This window comes from Eretmochelys imbricata, chromosome 3 (genome assembly GCF_965152235.1).
Source record: "Eretmochelys imbricata isolate rEreImb1 chromosome 3, rEreImb1.hap1, whole genome shotgun sequence".
Classification (NCBI taxonomy): Eukaryota; Metazoa; Chordata; order Testudines; family Cheloniidae; genus Eretmochelys; species Eretmochelys imbricata.
In genome coordinates, this window is record NC_135574.1 from 136,491,640 (window position 1) to 136,513,792 (window position 22,153).

Consider the following 22,153-nt stretch of genomic DNA (forward strand, 5'->3'; position numbering starts at 1 on the left):
AGACTGTGTGAGAATAGAAAAAGTAGCCAGGTGGCAGCAGCCATAGAACTGGCTGTGGAGAGAAGGCTGGGCAGTTTGGGAGCTTGAAAGGCCAAGAGCCAGGCTGGAAAGCAGTCTCGTGCAGGCAAAGGGCTCAGTGGTAACCATTACAGATGGATACTTGGGAGCGGCCTGCAAACAAGGGGACCCTGAGGATAGATCTGAGGACCATGAGATAAAAAGGATGGAGCTCTGGCTGGGGGATCTGCAGGCCAGGCCGTGAACCCCTCTGGGAGAGGGGTGGCCTGGAGCAATTTTCCCTAGCAGCAGGCTGGATGACCCCCACTCCATACTTTGTACTGCGCTGCCCCTAGTGGCTGAGTGAGGAACTGTTGGTTCATCTTTTCTTCATAACTTAAGGACATCGTGCCGAGGGTAACTGCAATGTTTACTTCCGGCAGCACTGGTAAAGCTGCCCTTTATTGTTCATTGGACTGAGGGTTTAGGGGGATCCACTGAGAGCTGGAGCCTGAGAGCCTACCACTGGAAGCACTACAGCACTTGACTCCGAGCATTTGTTGCATCCAGCACACTATCAAGCGTCTAGCAGGGTGCTGTAGCACAGCACACAAAGCAACAACCATTGGTGGATTTGGTTACAGTGCTGTGTGGGTGTGGGTGTGATTTTTGCTAATTTGGAAAGCTTGGTTGGGTGAAGGGGGGTCATGATTTATGTATTTGGTAAGATCTGTAATATGTTTATTGTACATGGGACTGGAGTCAGAGTAGGTTACCACTGGCTGGTATTTGACTGGCTCTGCCAGGTATATTTTAATGGATTTGCCAGTTGCCAGAAAAAATAATTTAATCTGCCCAGTTTTTTTCTGTGGGTCTAAAGATGTGCATTATTTTCACAATACACTGGGATATCTAATTTTAAAAGTTTCTGTGTCCAGCTAAGATGCTACAGTGTTCCCACTTCCACAGTTTAAGCGATAACAGATCAAAACTGTTGAAAATACAGCAGCTGTCTGCCCACCAACACGCAAGAGCATCGCATGTGTGTGTGAGACAGGGTTTGAGTCATGCACAAGAGAGGAGATGTGCGAGGCGATGGTGGGAGTGATCCTACTACTACATTAGAAAAAAAAAAAGCTTGCATCAGAAACTGCACATTCAATGACAACTGGCTAAAGGAAACAGACTACAAAGATTGGCTGACAAAATGTGCTGATAAAACAAGCGCCCAGTTGTTATCAATGATGTTATCAACCTTATCTGTATGTGTTCTCTCTCGAGTTACTATAAGTGGCCATTGAAGCGGGGGAGTTGCAGAGTTGCCTTGTGGTTGGAGTTGCAGTGGGGCTACAGTGGGCTTCCCTTGAGGCAGGGGTGTGTACCTGGTTTTATTTTTGCATTTCAAAGGTGGTAACCCTAAATCAGGGGTGAAAGCATCTATTACAAATGTAAGGGTAGTAGTGAGGGAGATGCCTCTGCTCTCCCTTGAGTGCAGGGGCAATTCTGCTCAGCCACTACACAGTTCCGAAGTCCCTTCCTCCACACTGCATACTCATTTAAGAGCCAGGCAGAATCCGTTAAATAAACAAGCTACTTCTAATGGTGGAAAGTCAGATGCTATTCTAAGTCAGCCAAAATACACAGCAGTTGTTTTACAAGAGGAAGTGAAGAACAGCTTCTCCAGTTGAGACTACAAAGGGTTGAAGTTTAAATATTAGAAGGTATTATGTCATTACACAAGCTGGAGTCTGGCCAGGACAGTGGGACACTAAGAGAATGGGGAATTATTCCTTGTAGCTTTAAAGTGTTATAAAAAGTAGCCTTGAGAGCATAGCTTAAACATAAATAGTAACTGTTTTAAATTCCATCTTTTCAAAATAAATTAATCCACACTGAAGGACCATCAGCCTGGAAAATGTAAGTTTGAAAGAAAAGGCTGCTTTAAATGTTGCAGCAACAAACAACAACAAAAATCTCATCTAAAGGCTGGGAAAATGTGAGCGGGTGGTTTACAGAAAAAACAGCTTAAGGCATTTATGCAAACTTCAGCCCAGCATGATTTGAAAGATATAAACCTCTGAAATTATGCTATGCATACTGAACCAATAGTCTTATCATACTCTATATAATTATGCCATATAACTTCTACCATCAGCAACATGATCTTGAGGAAGCAACACAGATATGATAATTTTGTCCTTATTTTCTATCTCCATTTTTGCTAGTTCTGCTTATTTTTTTGCCAGTCTATTTTGCTGGGCTCTCAATCGGCTTTGTCTTCTTGTGCACTTTTTCTTGCTGCATAATTACTTTTTTCTATCCCACTAACCTTGTCCTATGACCCTTCAAGAATTATTTCATTGCCAGGATCTATTTCTTTACGATCCGTCAGTCCTCTCTGATCTCCTCCTACTCAAGCTTCCCCTCCTCCTCTCACTCTGTCAAACCTCTCCACATTCACCTTTCTCTTGCTACACCCTCCTCCTCTCACTCTGTCAAACCTCTCCACATTCACCTTTCTCTTGCTACAGGATCATTAGCTTTCCCCCCTGCCATTGTTCTTTTAGGAATGCTTGACACTTCCCTAGCACAGCACATTTTCAAAGTGCTGTACGAACGTTAACCAGTAAATCATCAGTAACGAAGGAATCCTCACAAAACCGCTGTGCAGCAGGTACAGAACATTTAAGACACAAAATTTTCAAAAGCTATGGTCGAGGGGAGTTTCCATCTCCTCTCTCTCTGTCTCTTACTCCCAGGGGCCTTTGGGGCTTTCATTGTCTTTTTCTCAGGGGTCTTCCTCCCCATTTGCCTCCTGTTCTCTCTGCTTTCTATTGTCTTCCCCTTCCCCCACCCCCAGCAGATGTGGAGTTCCATTCCTCTTTCTCCTCCTTGGCAGGTGAGAGAATCTCTCTTCCCTAGCAGCCCATGCATCTATCCCTCCATCCATATACACTCCTTTCCTTTTCCCCCGGCTCCTCTCTTTTCTTTTCTTTTCTTTCTATTCCTGCCAGTGGTACTTCCCACTTTACTCCTCACCACTCCATCTAAGGCAGGTAATTCCCTTAAGTAGCAGAGTAACTATTTCTTCTCTCATCTTCCACCCCAACAGACCCCATCTGTTGACTCATGTCCTCCTAAGCAAGCACCTGGCTCCCTTTTCACCCCTCCTCAGTGGAAGGGTTCAACTCCTTTTGGTCCTCTTCTTACCCCAGTCTCATGTAATAACTCCCTGGGCTTCCCTTCTCACTGCAACCTTCCAAGCCCCTTCCCCTGGCCCCTATTCCCTTTCTCAACCCCTCTCACTCTGCTCTCACTGCTCAGGGCAGGTGGGGACCTTCCCGCTTTCTATTAGGCTCCTCCCCCCATAAACGCCATTCCTTATAGGGCTTCCTGCTTTCTCCTCCATTTGGTAGGGCCACAACCCCTGTGGACAAGGGCCCCTTCTTCATTAGCCTCAGTTAATGAGCAGATACATTCATGGCTGATGTTAGGCAGAAGTGAGAGGCAGCCTGCCTGATCTACCAGGCAGGAGAACATCCCTTGGTGCTCTCCTTGATCAAAAGCTTTGCAGTTCGGGTGACCAGATGCCCCAATTTTATAGAGACAGTCCTGATATTCAGGGCTTTGTCTTTATATAGATGCCTATTACCCCCGCACCCCATCACAATTTTTCACACTTGCTATCTGGTCAGCCTGATTTATAGTTTATTTGCCAGAAAATGCAGTTTCAGTCGACTCAAAACTATTTGTGAATTCATGTTGAGTTCACCAAATAGCTTTGCCCAAGCTGAAAAACTATGAAAGTATTTTGGAAATGTCAAAACAAAATGTGTTTTGATGGATCAACTTCTTGTGATAAATAAAGTGGGGGACAGCTCCTTTTGATGGACACCCAGCCAGCCAGTTAGCTGTAAAATCCCTCTTGGTAGCTGTTCTCTACCTGTAAAGGGGTAACAAGCCCACAGGTAAAAGAAAAGGAGTGGGCACCTGACCAAAAGAGCCAATGGGAAGGATAGAACTTTTTAAAATGGGGAAAGAAACTTTCCCTTTGTCTGTTGTTCTCTGGGCTGCAGGGACACAGAGCAGCAATGCTATAGGCAGAAATGTTGTGTAAGGCTTGAAGCAGGTATGAAAAAGTATCTTCCATACCTAGAAGAAATAATTTGGATAGGGAATGTTTAGTTAGATGATATTAGGTTTATTTTTTATTTTGGCTTGTGGCTCTCCTCTGTGCTAACCCCAGAGGCTTTTGTTTGCTGGTAACCTTTAAGCTGAACCCCCAAGAAAGCTATTTTGGGTGCTTAATTTTTGTAATTATTTATTTTAAGATCTAGCAAAAAGCCTAAGTTCCAGGTGTATTTTTTTCTTTTTTGTTTTTAATAAAATTTACCTTTTTTAAGTACAGGATTGGATTTTTGGTGTCCTAAGAGGTTTGTACATGTTGTTTGATTAGCTAGGAGCCACAGCTAATTTCCTTTGTTTTCTTTCTCAGCTCTTCCCTGGGTGTGTGTGTGTGTGTGCGTGTGTGTGTGAGAGAGAGAGAGAAAGGGCTTGAGGGTACCCCACTGAGAGAAATTCCTAAGCGCTCCTTCCTGTGTTCAAAGGGGTTTTTATTTTGCATTTGGGTGCTGGCAGCATTTACCAAGCCAAGATCCGAGAGAAGCTGTAACCTTGGGAGGTTAATACAAGCCTGGAGTGGCAAATATTGATTTTTAAAATCCTTGCGGGCCCCCACTTCCTGCAGTCAAGGTGCCAGAGTGGGGACTCAGCCGTGACACTTCTGTTGGTGCTTTGGAGCTTCTCTCCCTCACCAACAGAAGTTGGTCCAATAAAAGATATTACCTTCCCACCTTGTCTTTCTCTAATAACCTGGGACAAACACGGTGACAACACTGCATAAAACAAAATATTTCATTTTGACCTGACTCAAAATGCGTAGTTTCAATTTAACAAAAACAATGAGGTGTCCAGTGACACCTTAAAGACTAATGGATTTCATAGAATAGAATCATAGAATATCAGGGTTGGAAGGGACTTCAGGAGGTCATCTAGTCCAACCCCCTGCTCAAAGCAGGACCAATCCCCAATTTTTGACCCAGATCCCTAAATGGCTCCCTCAAGGATTGAAGTCACAACCCTGGGTTTAGCAGGCCAATACTCAAACCACTGAGCTATCGCTCCCGTCCCCCCCACCCCGACCTTAAGCTTTGGGCATAAACTTTCTTGGCTAAAATACCCCACTTCTTCAGATGCATGGAGTGAAAATTACAGATGCAGCCATAAATATCCTGACACATGAAGAGAAGCAAGTTGCCTTTCAAGTGGAGAACCAGTGTTAACAAGGTCAATTCAGTCAGTGTGGATGTGGTCCACTCCCAATAATTGATGAGGAGGTGTCATACCAAAAGAGGGAAAATTGCTTTTGTAGTGAGTCAGATGCTCCCAGTCCCTATTCAAGCCCAAATTAATGGTGACTTCCCTAATCTCTGGGCTAAATGTTATGAGAGAAGCACCTGATGCTTAACAAACCCCTTGATCACAGACCAGGTTGCAGGCAGATTGCACAATTAGCATTTGCTGACTTTACTACCACTGGTAATTAGATTTTAAGGCCCCAAGGATCCAGTATGAACATACAGTATGACTCTAAGATCTGACCCTGGTCCCTTTGGTATTTATCTTGTGCTGTATTTAAAATGTGGTATTCTTTTTCAAGCTTTCCTTTCTTATCTGCTCTGTTGAGGCCTCTCTCTTTCCATTTGCTTTATCCATTTCCTCCTTTTCTTCCCTTCCAGCCTGGTCTAAATATTCCCTCCTAGAAACTTTTGGTCTATGCTTTATTCAAGTTGACAATTTCTTTTGCACTGTACTTTATTCAAATGCATCATTAATTGACCCTACACCAGCATTTTACTTTCATCTCATGCATTGCAGAGCAGTTCCTCTTTAAAATATTAGGAGACTGATGCTGATGTCACACTGGCTTTACACCAATGTAACTTTATTGATTTCTAAGGAGTTACTCCTGATATATATTGGTGTAAGTGAGGCCAGAGTCTGGAACTATGAATACATCTATATATGCACTCTTTCATTTTCTACTATATTCCATATTAGCAGCTGAAGTAGTTCTGCTAGTTCTTGTGGCATTTTGCAATGGAAGAATAAGAGACTACCAGTACTTTCAAGGTTTGCTTAAAACTCATTTTAATCTGTGCTCTTTCAAAGGGGATCAAATTAATTACATGAATTTGACCATCACTACTCCAAAGTGCACAGACTTTGCTGTCACAGGGGTATTAGCATACGTGTAGCTAGATTTTTGATCTGCCATGTGCTGTTACAAGCAAAACCAGCAATCATCAGATAACCTGAGAACCTTTGGATATCAGCATCTCAACCTTGTGATCCATTTGGAATCTTAGCTGAACTGATTGCCTCAAATTATTGTCTTTGTGTTTAGGTTCTGCACACACAGATACCTTTCACTCACCAACTGTGATCTTTTCCTTTGGTAAAATTAACTTTGGATCTTAGCTTGAGCAAATTAGAAAATATTAAGTCTGGTGAGTATGTGCTGAAGGCCTTCGGCTGAAGTAATTTCAAGCATAACAAAAAGTTTACTAAATTTCATTTAATGCAGATACATGTTATTAAGAGCCTGTGTCCACTGCTGCTGGGGGAGAGTCTCTCACCTCAGGTAGACAGACTTGTGCTAGCGTGCTAAAAAATAGCTGTGTAGATGTTGTGGCATTGGCTAGCTTGAGCCTCTGCCACCTGAGCTCAGAGGCAGGGGATAGGGTGAGCTTGAATTCAGGTGGCTAACCCAAGCCTCCAGGGGTGTTGCAATGTCCACATAGCTATTTTTAACATGCTAATCAGAGCCCTGGAGGTGCAAGTCTGTCCACCCAGGCTGGAGGATTTGCTCCTCCTTGCAGCATAGACATAACCTCTGTGATTTGATTAGTTATGCAAAGTTCAAAGTTTGTTCAAACCAAAATCTCAAACTGAAGGTTGCGAGAGTTCTTAACTAGGAGTAGCTAACCCACATTAGCTAATCTGGGTTAAAATAGCAGTGAAGACACAGCAACTCTGCTTTTAACGTGGGTTAGCAGCTAGAGTTAAAGCCTGTAGGAGAGCCTAGGCTTGAATTCATGCTGCTAACCCAAGTTAAAAGCCAAGTGTCTTCACTGCTACTTTAACCCAAATTAAGAACACTCCTTTTTTTGCAGTGTAGACATGGATGGGTAGGAAAAAAACCCTTTGCTAGGAATGCCTGCATGACCAAACTAGTGAGTTTCTCACAGCTTTAATTCAAATAGGATTATTCTAGATGGGCATTGGTTAAAATGGTAGTAGAGTTAATTATACATAGAGATATCCCCAAACTGAAGGGAAAACAGGGAAGATAAGAAATGGCCCGGGGAGGCTTAGCTGGAGTAGCAGCCAGAAAGGACTGAGCCAACCTCACCTCTGTCCCTTGGGCCCTGGGCAGGGATCCAGTGGACAGGGATGACCGGGGTCCTCCTACCTTTCCCTTTTCCTCTAGCTGCCTGAGACCCCTCAGAGGGCTCAGGGGGTGTGACAAACTGTGACTTGGCTGCTGGGCCTACTGCCTAGAAGAGCCATCCCAAGTCTTGTAGAGACTGTTTAGCCATGGTCTGACCACTAGACCTGCTGGCTTCCGAGCAAAGCCCACTACACCCACGTAACAACTATAAAGAAATCTGATGTCATTAGATATTGAAGTGTGACCTTTTGGTAACACTGTGTTTCAAGGAGACCCAAAAAATGGCTTAAATCAAAATAGTGTTTGTTTTTACAGAAGGCCATAGTCTGCCCTTTTTGCATGCCAAAGGGGGGAGGAAAATACAGGTAATTCAGCACAAAACATCCTCAATGAGAGAAATGGCAGTGGCATACTATTGTTTCCCCCACCTCGTAAAATGAGCAAGTTTAGATGTAACCAGTTGGAGAGGATGACATAAGGAAACAGCTGTTGTGCATGACACATTCCTTTCTTTGACCAAAGTAACTGAAATTAACTGAATCAATAAAATTAAAAAAAAGTGTCAAAATTAAAGACAAAATGTAGACCTTGGATCTCATTGCCACAGGGATGTTGTTAAGGCTAAAACCTTAGCAAGATTCAAGCAGGAATTAGACATTTATGTGGATAACAAGACTATCCAGAGTTATAATAGTCAATTCTAACAAAAGAAATATTAAATCTCATGCTTCTGGGCTTAAACTGACCTCTACCTATCAGAATTAGCAGAAAACAATGTGGTGGGCAGATTTTCCTACATCTGCCTAATACAAGGTTTCTTGGACCTTCCTCTGAAGCATCTGACACAGGCACTCTTGGAAATAGGACAGTGGACTACATGGACCATGGGTCTGATCCCATCTGGCACTTCCTATGTTCCCATCTTGCCACAGCCCTGAGTTTGCATGCACTGTGACCCCTTTGGAGCAGTAGCAGAAGTACCAACAATAGATTGTGAACAATCTCACTATTCATTCGAAACAGTTCAAACGGCGTTACGGTAAAGAGCACTCAGGAACTTTTAGAGGGCCCGAGCCACTGCACAGACCAACTAATACTCAACACATTAGTGTGCATTAGAAATCACACCCCCACAGTGTGCATTACTCCACCATATAGACAAGCCCTTAGTTTCACTTTGGGGTAGTTTGTTTTAAGGAATATGGTTTGGTAGGATTGTAAAATATGCAGCTAGATACACAGTTTACCCTCCAGAAAGGCAGCAAGCCATTCCTATTTACCAAGGCGATTACTGTCCCTGGAGGGTATTTTCAAATAAGCCCTACATAAGAAAAATTGATTACTCCTGTTTAAATAAAGCCAACCGGGAAGTAAAAGCTAAGGATAAACCTTATATAAAAGAAATAGGGTCTATATGAAAGCCAGAGTGTGCACCACCTGCCTCCTAAATAGGATCCCATTAAAATGCAATCTGTTTATCTGCATATTTTAAAAGGTTTGATTCAAACTGTGTGTTCTGCAGAACAAGATAGCAGGTGGGGTCTTGCAAGGCAAGCACTCTATCATAGATAGTAAACAGGCTTAGTTAGAAATCTGAGTCGTTTGCTGGTTTTAAAGTGTAACAATCCATAACTTAAGTACATTTCATACATTCAAAAAAAGGTTATACAATTATGAGAGGATAATACAACTAAAAACCCTAAGATATAAGTTGTTTCTACAGGTGCCGTGCAGAGGGATAATTTATGATCAAACACAGACATTTTCCAGTGCAGGGGACTTGAAAAGCTTTCAGAACATTTGGAACTAAACTAATAGCCCCTCATCCAAGGAAAACCACTTTCAGTACATTAATATGTATTGTATTTCAGGGCAGAATGATGTATAATGGAAATCCCAAGCTGTTTCAATCAGAAATCTGATTAGAACAAAAGGAGTCAGGAGCAGTTTACACAAGTTCCTCCCACAATCTTAGGGCAAGTAGAGGTTTCTGCTAAAATGATCAACAGTACAATAGTAAACAACACTGACATTTTAAGTGGTGTAATTAGGCTTCAGAGTCACCATTCCTCTGAGATAAATGGAGGCTGTCCAGTTTTCCTTTAGACCTATTAGTGCGTTTATCTGAGGCAGCCCTGCAATTGGAAAGTTATCTTCAGAAACATAAGAAACATTAAACAGTATTTTTCTCTCGGTCTGAGCTCTGCTCAGTGCAAAAGGGAGGGTGTGAAGTTGTCAGGGAGCCAATACATTCCCTTGAGCCTGAGGGCTGGACCATTGGGTATTCTCAATAGAGAATCTAATCCTTGATATTTAAAAAATATGAAAGGCCATCCACAAAGTACTGCTATGCAATACCATTGAGTATCAGCCAAATTGAACTCCTGGTGTTTATGCTTCCTTTTGTGCAGACTGCATTTTGGACTGAGTAATCCTCTACTTAGAGTGAAGTTGTACATGAAAAATGACTGTGTTATAAGAGTAACCATAGCAGAGAATCTACCATCAGAATCTACCATCTCATGATATTAAAATGTGTAAAAAGCAGAGTCTTACTTATGAAAAGAGTACAAGATATGAACAGTGCACTATCATGCTCCTTGAAGAGAGAGGACAGTTTGCTTTTGCTGAGCTAAACTTTTGAAACCTACAGCTGAAAAATGCTAAAGAAGAGATAGGTGGTATTATTATCATGGTAAGACAGAATGCTACTGTATTATATATCTATAATGTGGCTAATACTATCATTTTATTTCACCATCTTAATAGTATTTAAATCAGGCCATGAAGATCTTCCCTGACTGAGCAGTATGATACTATTAATGGATGAATTTTTACAACACACTTAGTGAAAGTCTTTATTTTTAAATCTGAACTATTCCTAAGTATCACCATAAAATCTGTAATAAATAGTATTTAAAGCAATATAGGTTATGCCACTGGAATAAAAAAAGTTTACTGTAATACCAAATGAGTCAGAAGAGAGAAAAAAGCATCGGGGCAGGGACAATGAAGGATTTCCTCGTTCAGTAAGTCCAGTGGTTTTAAATGGCATGACTAGAACTGGAGGTGGTACCACTATGTGCAAAATGGGGAAAAAACGGTGATAGTAAAATATCAGTTTTATCAATCTTCAAGAAAGGTCAATTTTATGGGTGTCCAAGAATTTGGAGATGCAGTAGTTTTTGATTTTTTTTTTCTGGAGACCTGGGTTTGTATTTAAATAAAATGAGTTTAGTGAGTTAATTTATGCTAAGGTGACTAGATGTCACCATCTATTCAGGTCAGTTTCTAAATTGAAGAACAAATGTAAAGAGTGGACTTTTGTTTGCTTGATTTATTTTTTGTTGTTGCCTAATCTCCACTCTAAAATCTTCTAAAATGCAATAAAGTGCACTTGTTGTTTTACAGGGGATGGCTGTCAGTTCAGGGCAACTGCACATGTGTCCCGTTCTCCCCCCCCCCATGGTCCAGCAATGGCCCCCCACTCTATGCTTCCAGCTCCCCAGCCACTGGCTGTCTAGGGTGGAGACACACCTCTCTCCCTCCCTTCTGACTGGGGTATTTCCAGACCATACAACTGGTTTCCCCAGCAAAAGACAGGTTGCCTAAACAGGCTTTTTTCACCTTCTCTTCAGAGACTGTACACAGTGTAATTGCCATAGGTATAAGTTACCACACATCTCTTTAGAATCATAGAATATCAGGGTCAGAAGGGACCTCAGGAGAGCATCTAGTCCAACCCCCTGCGCAAAGCAGGACCAATCCTCAACTAAATCATCCCAGCCAGGGCTTTGTCAAGCCTGACCTTAAAAACCTCTAAGGAAGGAGATTCCATCACCTCCCTGGTAACCCATTCCAGTGATTCACCATCCTCCTAGTGAAAAAGCTTTTCCTAATATCCAACCTAAACCTCCCCAACTGCAACTTGAGACCACTACTCCTTGTTCTGTCATCTGGTACCACTGAGAACAGTCTAGATCCATCCTCTTTGGAACCCACTTTCAGGTAGTTGAAAGCAGCTATTAAATCCCCCCTCGTTCTTCTCTTCTGCAGACTAAATAATCCCAGTTTCCTCAGCCTCTCCTCATAAATCATGTGTTCCAGCCCCCTAATCATTTTTGTTGCCCTCTGCTGGACTCATTCCAATTTTTCCACATCCTTCTTGTAGTGTGGAGCCCCAAGCTGGACACAGTACTCCAGATGAGGCCTCACCAATGCCAAATAGAGGGGAATGATCATGTCCCTTGATCTGCTGGCAATACTCCTACTTATACAGCCCAAAATGCTGTTAGCCTTCTTGGCAACAAGGGCACAATGTTGCTCTTTCTAAGCAAGCACATTTTATTCTCAAGGTAAAAGCATTACAGAGAAAATGTATTTAAACAATAAAAGAGCCTACATGCATGCTAATAAACTTAACAGAGAACATCCCACCTCCAACATGAGCTCTGCCAGGTGAAGAGTCCTTCAGAACCCCACACAGAGATTTGGTTTCATGTTCATAGATAGCCTTTGCCCAGAACTGAAATGTCCATGGGTTTGTGAGGCAATCATTTATCCAATCTGAAGAGACCTTGTATAGGTAATCAGCCAGACAATAGATTTCTACTCAAGGTACAGCTTCAAAAAGAAGGACTTTAGGTGGGTCATTTGCATTCCCCTCACCTCAAGTATTTCCTAGGAAATCCACTTCACACTTATTGTCCCAAAAAATCCTTTGAAGTTCCTAATACTTCCCAGAGATCATATTAGTCAAGTCTCCTAGACAAGTTACATATAATTGCACAATAATATAAACAATACCACTTGGAATACAATGGGCCCCCAAAGTATTAAACTTAATTCAATCACATTTAACTTAATTCCATAAGGTTTGTCCAGGACATTGCAGCATATTGTCATATCTGATACCATGACCCTTGAGCTCCCTCTTTAAATGTATAATGCCTCTTCACTTTTATTTATGAAGCTATGGACTATTTTCCTGATTGCCCTTATGTATTTTGATGGCGAACAAGTACAATTAAATGAACACTGTAGCTAATTCATCCAATATAAATTAATCTCTCTTCCTGATTCCTCTTATCTTACTCTATTGGTCTACACTGTGTATTGCACTTAACCACTCTTCTGTTCACTTAGCAGTAGATAACACTTGACTTTTTGGGGGGGTGGGGTGGGGAACCATGCCTCAGGACTTAAAGTACCACTTCAGTAATGATGATGGAATTGCATAGGTGTATGGGATTGTGTGAATGCACAGTGTGAATCCTGTTGTGCGTAGGGCAGGTCTTTACTTAGGGCAGGTCTACTCTACCGCTTAAGTTGATCTAACTTACATCACTCAGGGATGTGAAAAAGACCCTGCATCGGTGGAATGTAGCACTTCCAGTGTAGACCTGCCCTTATATTCAAAGAGGGCTCAGTCTCCAAGCTTTGCAACCTCTCTCCCCAGTTTAGGTTTCTCCTGTTTGGGTGAATTTCTATGACTTCATTAAAACAGACAAATGTAGACATTAAAAAGAGCCTATCAAACAAGGTGCTCATGAGCCACTATAATTGTGTAAGAGAGTTCTTAAAAGTTCAGGATTAAATCATTCAATTAGGTGAGAACATTCTTTCTTGAATCTGATTGTTATCCTGCCATAATACACTCCTTCCAGAGCATTTGATACCGTAGGAAAGAACAATGAAGGGATACAGTCAGATGCTGTTGGCTCCCAGTCATTTTGTTTATTGAGTTATAATTGACCATTTCACAGTTAAATATTTTTATTTGGAGATGAAAAATATAACTTGATTAATAGCATTCCTCAGAGTTATGAACAGCTGCACAGAGCAGATGCTTATGTTTCAAGCTGGAATCAGTGCAGGGATGTAGTGGGTTCAATGGACATAGCAAATGCCTTATACCATTGACCTAAAGGAACTGATACATTTTGGAAGCATTTGCTGCTTTCAGAGAACTTTTCATACCTATAAAAGCCTTCATTGTGCATGTTTTTACTACCGAATGATCAATCTGCTGTGTAGATTATTGTTACTATACAGAAGTTAATCTTGATTTCTTCTTTAAAAATAAAATTATCAGTCAAAATCAATCTTTGACTTTAGATAATGGTGATACAAAACAAATTAAAAGGGGACAACATCTGCTAGCTGCAATATTTGCAACATGTTTTGACACAATCTACAATAAAAAAAAGTAAATGGTGCTTACACCATCATAGTGATGGTGAAAGTTGGTCATATTATTTGTTACAGTAATTATTACAAATTTAGACTCCTGTTGGCTAGCAAATTGTCCATGAACCAGTCCCAGTTCCTGCAAATGGACATAAAACTCATATAAATTTCACTGAATAATATGGACAAGTAATTTGCCTATTGGTTGTCTCTGGGCTGCTTGTTTTGAATATTTATTAAACCTCATGTTGTGTGATTGGTCACCTAAGTCATGTGGAGCAGTTTCTGCTAAAAGTTTGATGACTAATTAGAGAGCCAAAATCTGTTCCATGGGGAAACTCCTATTGAAGTCAGTGGAACTTGCACCCATGTAAAAATGAAAACAGGATTTGTAACAATGTGCTTCTGTTGTGTAACTCAAATACGTCGCATCACAAGTGTGGTGTTACGTCAAGCAAAACAATTCCTGAGGAAGCCAGGATCCTTCTTATAAATCATTTAAGGCCAGTTCATTCTGCTTGTTCACAGTTACCATGCTGAGAACAGGTAGGCTATTGCAAGGGCTTTGCAAACAAAACCCAACGACAACCAAAGCTGCATACAATATCCTGACACTCATTTCATTGGGTGTATGTTCTGTAAAGAGACTGCAAGATTGACAATGTTACCATCACTAATTACATCCTTCTTTGTGCAGAACTGGTGAAAAATTCTTTGAATTTGAAAACTGCCTAGTAAAGCAAACATGCTTCAGAATAAAACTCTGACTCTAGTAATTACTTACTGAAAGCTAAATTTTGCTGAAATCCTAAGGTAAGTTTTCACATTAACTGCACAATAGAGTAATTGCACAGTTAGCGTTTAGATAGAAAAGGAGAAGAATCATCAAAATTTGTTTTAATTCAGTGTTGTTTTTTTGAACTCAATTTTGCTTTAGTGTATAGAGGGGGAACTGGCAACTTATTCACCTTTGCCCATGATTGTTTTATGGAGCTATGAAAACATCAGAACAGTGGTTCTCAATGTTTTCATGGCATGGTTCCCCATGCCTGGAAGCCCTTCCCGTCTAGCTCGGACCTCCCACCCATTTAGCAGTGTGGGAAGGGCAGGGTGGTCATAATCTCCTGACGACTGTTTCTGACCCTCAGGTTGAGAAACCCTGCTCTAGAGACTTGAAACTACAAGATCTTCACTTGTGAGAAACTTAGTAAAACCTCATAGAAAGTGAATGTGCTCCATGGAAGCCCCTGAGGGCAGAGGCACTAATTTTGTGATTTCCACGGGGATGCTTGACCCCTGCTCTGCCTCAGACCCTGCCCCCACTCCACCCCTTGTTCCACCCCTGCTCTGCTCCTTCCCTGCCTCTTTCTGCCCCCACTCCTCCCCTTCCCGCACAGTGCCTCCTTCATGCCGCTGAACACCTGACTGTGGCCAGCGGGAGATGCTGGAGGGGAGGTGGAGGAGCTTATCAGTGGGGAAAACTATTGTTTTCTGTGGGTGCTCCAGCCCTGAAGCACCCACAGAGTTGGCCCCTATGCCTGAGGGGACCCAGGAGAAATTAGTACAGCTTTGTGCTGTTTTAACACCCAGCTGGATTTGCACATGGAAATCTGGTGGGACAGTGAGACACAATGCCTTGAAGAAGAGCCAGCTCATTGACCTCCATTTCTGCCTTTTATTTGCCCTCAGTATTATGCAGGGCACCTTCTGAATATAGTGTCCATGGGATGGTAGGGGTGGCACTCTGGACATGATACTGGCCCCTGCCACCTTTCTTAGCTACAAGAAGATCTAGCCAAGGAAGGATCTGTTGGCACAGATTCCTGGGTAACAATCCAGATCACTGACATTTTCCTCATGATTTAATTCAATGGAATTAACATGCATGTTGCTTTGGCCATTACAGATTATTTTGCACACTTTACCATGAAGGATGTTAGCATTTTAGCAAAGCTCTGGGAAGAAGGTATTTTATTAATGTGTGCTCTCTGCAATGGGGTGACTGGCTCTGGAACAGCCAGGTACTGAATAGACATGCCAAACCCATGAAAAAAAATGCAGAAATTGGGATTGGTTTTTTTGGCTTAATTAGCTTGTGAGTTGCTTGTTGGCTAGTTTTTGGCTTGCAGTTTGTTTGGCTTGTAGCAGCTTGTTTCTTCTTCTTCTTTTTTTTTTTTTGATTGGCTCCCAGCAAGCAGAGGCAAGGGGTGAACAAGCAGGGGCAAGTGTGGGAGAAAGTCAGGGGTGCACAGAGGGCCCACCACAGTCCCAGACTGCACGCTGGGGGGATCTAGTCACAGAGTGTTGAGGTTCTTAGGATTGGACTGTTTTGGCCTTGTTTTGAAATGGGATTAGCTTGATTTTTGGCTTATTGTGAAAGTCGGGGGTGCTTATTTACTGTGTGAAAGTTGGCAACTGTGGTACTGAAGATGATCAGTAGTATATAAATAGTGATGATCTCTTTTCTCATCTATTATGGAAAATGAATGGAAGAAATATAGCAGCTTCAGCAGCTTTAACATCTGAAAACCCTATTTGTTTTGTTTTTACCTTTAAACAGAAGTAATTGACAGGGAAAGTTTCAGAAAGAGCAAGGAAGAAAGTAGTCACAGTACCTGGCTTATTTTTTAGCTCCAGAGCTGACCTGAAGGCACCTGGAAAACTGTGTGTGTGTGTGTGGTACTGATATAGTATTGTTTAAAATGAACAAACAAACAAAATCCACATGTGCTCAAAATAGCATGCAACAGGAAATGGCTGATGTTTGGCCACACATTATTTGAAGGAACATCATTAAAAAAAGATTTTAAAAAGCCAAAGTGTCACAAAGAAATAACTAAATATTGCTTTAAGATTTTTTAGGCATCATTCCAGAAAGTACTCAAATAGCCCAAGTTGATTCACCAGCTAAACTACAAAGGGCGAGAATTGCATCTTATATACTTTCCTGTTTCAAATGATTCACAATGCTTTACTTTCTTTTAAAACTTCCACCACAAGGGAAATGCTGTGCTTTTCATCCTCCTGCCGAGCACTCTGACAGCATGGATATACAGACATGAAAAGAACTCAGCAGAAACACAACAGAATCAAGAAGCAAAGAACAAATTCTTAGGCCTTAGTTTTCCTGAGCAGTGCAGGCTTTAAGCTTGAAGCTATCACATTAATTCAATATGGAAGTCGCACTTGATACAATAGTGATATATGTCTTTATTCCTGATTTGAGGCTGAGTCTGGAGATAATCTGGAGGATGCACTGATAATAAGGTTTCTTTGTTCCAAAAAACAACCCAATACTGTAAATACATTTATTTCAATGTAGATCAGTTTTACAGGATTACATGTATTTTACACTATACAGGGCAGAGTATAAAAGTAAATGCATACACTGTCTTGGACACTGCAGGGAAGAAAGACAAGATACTGGAAAAGTGGTTTAATTAGGCTTCAGCTTTATTAAATAACACATCTGGGAAACTATGAGGCAACAACATGTCCCTTGTAGGTCACCAGTTAATTTCCACAAAGCCTAGAACTGCAACTGGCTCAAAAGGCTGACAGTGAAACAGCCTGCTATGCCAATTCACATTTAGCAACCCTAGCAGTTCTCCACCTTAGATTTATTTGTGACAGATTTCTAGGGCCAGATTATAACAGGTTTGTGCACAGAAGGAGCACATGGGGAGCCTCTCCCTGCCTTCTCCAGCCTGCAAAGGTGTGTTGCAACTGAAGACCCTACAGCTAGGGAGTGCAAGACTGTTCCCTTGATGCTCCCCAAGGGGCAGAGAGGAGTCATGGCCATGGAACCCTACACCCCAGCCCAGAGGGCACAGGGGTACCAAGCTGTACCAAAATGGTAGAGCCTGCTCAGGGCGGGGCAGCTGTGTAACACCTCCACCACATTCTTGTGTCAATCCCACAGTTTGGCCCCTAGCTTTTAAGACAACATCTTCTGACAAAACAATAGACAACACCCCTCTGACAGTCTGTCATCTACATCAAACTGAGCCCTGACACCAGGAGACAAAGCTGAATGTAAGTCACATTGAAATTGAAATATTCTCACCCTGAGTCCCTGTGGAATATAAGTTGTAAGTAGTAAACACTGGACAGTGGAAGTACTGGTTTTGTGCTCAGAACTGACTAAGGGAGAGGTAATAATTCATTCAAGACTCAAATTAGTTTGGAACGAATACGAAGGAAGCAATGCCACCTGAAATTTATGGGACTTCTCCAAGCGGAAGGCCACTCATAGACACATGAATCAGTTCTCAAGAAATAACAGGAAAAATCTGGCCCACTGGTTTCCACAGATGGTAACATAAGGACTATCAGAATAGGTTGGGGGCAAACAGCATCCCCAATGCAGAAGTAAAGCCTAATTCATGTGCATGGTTTTCTCTCTCTGAAAAAAATAATTAAAAAAAAAATCAGAAGAGCTCAATATACTGTCCAGTGATAGCTAGAGATGCTGGATTGTTTGGTTTGAAAAAAAAAAAATGAACAAGAAACTGCAGATCAGAAAACAAAAAACAAGATCTGAAAAATAATTTTTCAAGCCATGAAATATATAGATTCCTGATTCATGCCTGTGAATAAAGAAACAGTGTCTGCTTTGTAAAAATAGCTGTGTGCCTGTTCAGAACAGAATGGGCTTAAAAGTATTCAAATAGATGCTCTTGTGTTTAGCAATTACATTCTCAGAGGTCATACTATTGCACTTGCATGTACAATACCATTAACAGGTGATGCTTAAGGGCAGTGAAATTGTTCACATGCCTAAATACAAGCACAATAGTTGGATGGGTCTCAGCATGGAGTTGAAATGTTTAAATAAATTAGACTGTCTACTTACTAACTGTATGTGACTAAACTTAGCCTCTGTATTTCTTCAGGTATGCTCAAATATTACAGTGAAGGAGGTCATGGATTTAGATAGAATAGTATTGTTTAGGGCAAAGATTTTCAAAAGAAACAGAGATTTAGGTGCCCAGCTCCTATTGTAATGCAATGAGAGTTTTGTGTCTTAGGTCCCCTTGAAAATTCTATCCTGAATTATTAATTATCATTATTATTAATAATGAAGGACTGTCAAGGTTCCTCCTCCACTCTGAACTCTAGGGTACAGATGTGGGGACCTGCATGAAAAACCTCCTAAGCTTATCTTTACCAGCTTAGGTCAAAACTTCCCCAAGGTACAAAGTATTCCACCCATTGTCCTTGGAATGGCCGCTACCACCACCAAACTAATACTGGTTACTGGGGAAGAGCTGTTTGGACGCGTCTTTCCCCCCAAAATACTTCCCAAAACCTTGCACCCCACTTCCTGGACAAGGTTTGGTAAAAAGCCTCACCAATTTGCCTAGGTGACTACAGACCCAGACCCTTGGATCTTAAGAACAATGAACAATCCTCCCAACACTTGCACCCCCCCTTTCCTGGGAAATGTTGGATAAAAAGCCTCACCAATTTGCATAGGTGACCACAGACCCAAACCCTTGGATCTGAGAACAATGAAAAAGCATTCAGTTTTTTACAAGAAAACTTTTAATAGAAAATAGAAGTAAATAGAAATAAAGAAATCCCCCCTGTAAAATCAGGATGGTAGATATCTTACAGGGTAATTAGATTCAAAAACATAGAGAACCCCTCTAGGCAAAACCTTAAGTTACAAAAAAGATACACAGACAGAAATAGTTATTCTATTCAGCACAATTCTTTTCTCAGCCATTTAAAGAAATCATAATCTAACACATACCTAGCTAGATTACTTACTAAAAGTTCTAAGACTCCATTCCTGATCTATCCCTGGCAAAGACCAGCATACAGACTGACACAGACCCTTTGTTTCTCTCCCTCCTCCCAGCTTTTGAAAGTATCTTGTCTCCTCATTGGTCATTTTGGTCAGGTGCCAGCGAGGTTACCTTTAGCTTCTTAACCCTTTACAGGTGAGAGGAGCTTTCCCCTGGCCAGGAGGGATTTCAAAGGGGTTTACCCTTCCCTTTATATTTATGACACGCACCCCAAATCTCAGCTAGGGTGAAACACTGGCTGGGATTTCTTCCTGGAGCTCTAGGAAAAACAGAGTTAATAAGACACATGCATCTCTAAATATACTACCAAGTACATAAAGACTAACAATATTTTCCACATCTGAAGGATGATTTTAACAGTTGATTCTGGGAAACTTTCACGGGAGAGTGCATCAGCCACTTTGTTAGAAGCTCCTGAGATGTGTTGGATGTCGAAATCAAAATCTTGGAGAGCTAAACTCCACCGAAGAAGTTTTTTGTTAGTTTCCTTGACGGTGTGAAGCCACTTCAGTGCAGCATGGTCGGTTTGCAGGTGGAAACGCCGTCCCCAAACATATGGGCGTAGCTTTTCCAGAGCGTAGACAATGGCATAACATTCTTTTTCAGTGACTGACCAGTTGCTTTCCCTCTCAGACAGTTTTTTGCTGAGAAACACTACAGGGTGGAATTCTTGATCAGGTCCTTTTTGCATTAAAACTGCTCCCACACCACGCTCGGATGCATCTGTGGTTACTAGGAACGGTTTGTCAAAGTCTGGGGCCCTTAGTACAGGGTCAGACATGAGTGTCACTTTAAGCTTGTTAAAGGCCTTCTGACACTTCACGGTCCACTGAACAGCGTTTGGCTGTTTCTTTTTGGTTAGGTCTGTCAGTGGGGCGGCGATTTGGCTGTAGTGCGGTACAAATCGTCTGTAATAACCAGCCAAGCCTAAGAAGGATTGAACCTGTTTCTTTGACTTTGGGACAGGCCACTTTTGGATAGCATCCACTTTGGCCTGTAGGGGGCTGATAGTTCCTTGACCCACCTGGTGTCCAAGGTAAGTCACTCTGTTTAGGCCTATTTGACACTTCTTAGCCTTAACAGTTAGTCCTGCCTCCCTTATGCGCTCAAGGACTTTTTGTAGATGTTCCAGGTGGTCTGCCCAGGAATCCGAAAATATGGCCACATCGTCAAGGTAGGCGACTGCATATTCTCCTAATCCCGCTAGGAGACCATCTACAAGTCTTTGGAAAGTGGTGGGTGCATTTCGCAGCCCGAAAGGGAGTACATTAAATTCATACAGCCCGAGATGTGTGATGAAGGCTGACCTTTCCTTGGCAGATTCATCTAGCGGTACCTGCCAGTACCCCTTGGTTAAGTCCAAGGTAGAGATGAACTGGGCCCGTCCCAGTTTCTCTAATAGTTCATCTGTGCGTGGCATTGGATAGTTGTCTGGGTGAGTTACAGCATTTAGCTTACGGTAGTCCACACAAAAACGTATTTCCCCATCTGGTTTGGGAACTAGAACCACTGGAGATGCCCATGCACTTTCAGAGGGGCGGATTACACCCATCTGTAACATATCCTGGATCTCCCGTTCTATATAGCAGTTTTAGCTTGAGGAGACACCCGGTAAGGTTGGACCCTAATTGGGTGAGCATTACCTGTGTCAATGGAGTGGTATGCCCGTTCAGTCAGTCCTGGGGTGGCTGAGAACGTTGGCGCGTAGCTAGTGCACAGCTCCTGGATCTGCTGTCGCTGCATACGCCCAAGGGTCATGGAGAGGTTCACCTCTTCCACACCACCAGCACATTTCCCTTCGTAGTAGACACCTTCAGGCCACTCAGCATCATCTTCTCCCTGGGCTGTAAACTGACAAACCTTTAATTCTCTGGAATAAAAGTGCTTTAGAGAATTAATATGGTACACCTTAGGCTTTCGGTTGGAGGTGGGGAATGCTATGAGATAATTAACAGCTCCCAGGCGCTCCTGGACCATGAATGGCCCTTCCCACGATGCTTCCATTTTATGGGCCTGGAGCACCTTTAAGACCATGACCTGGTCTCCTACTTTGAAGGAACCCTCTCTGGCATGTTTATCATACCAGGCTTTTTGCTCTTTTTGAGCATCCTGTAAGTTTTCTCTAGCAAGGGCTAAAGAGGTTCGGAGGGTGTTTTGTAGGTTGGTTACAAAGTCTAGAATGTTAGTTCCTGGAGAAGGTGTAAATCCCTCCCATTGCTGCTTCACCAACTGCAATGGCCCCTTAACCTCACGGCCATATACAAGTTCAAATGGGGAAAACCCTAAACTGGGATGTGGTACAGCTCTGTAGGCAAAGAGCAACTGCTGCAACACTAGGTCCCAATCATTGGAGTGCTCATTTACGAATTTACGTATCATGGCCCCCAAAGTTCCATTAAACTTCTCCACCATGCCATTTGTTTGATGGTGGTAAGGAGTGGCAACCAAGTGATTTACCCCATGAGCTTCCCAAAGGTTTTTCATAGTTCCTGCCAGGAAATTAGTCCCTGCATCTGTGAGGATGTCGGAGGGCCAACCTACCCTGGCAAAAATGTCTGCTAGTGCCTGGCACACACTTTTAGCCCTGGTGTTGCTTAGAGCTACTGCTTCCGGCCATCGGGTGGCAAAATCCATGAAAGTC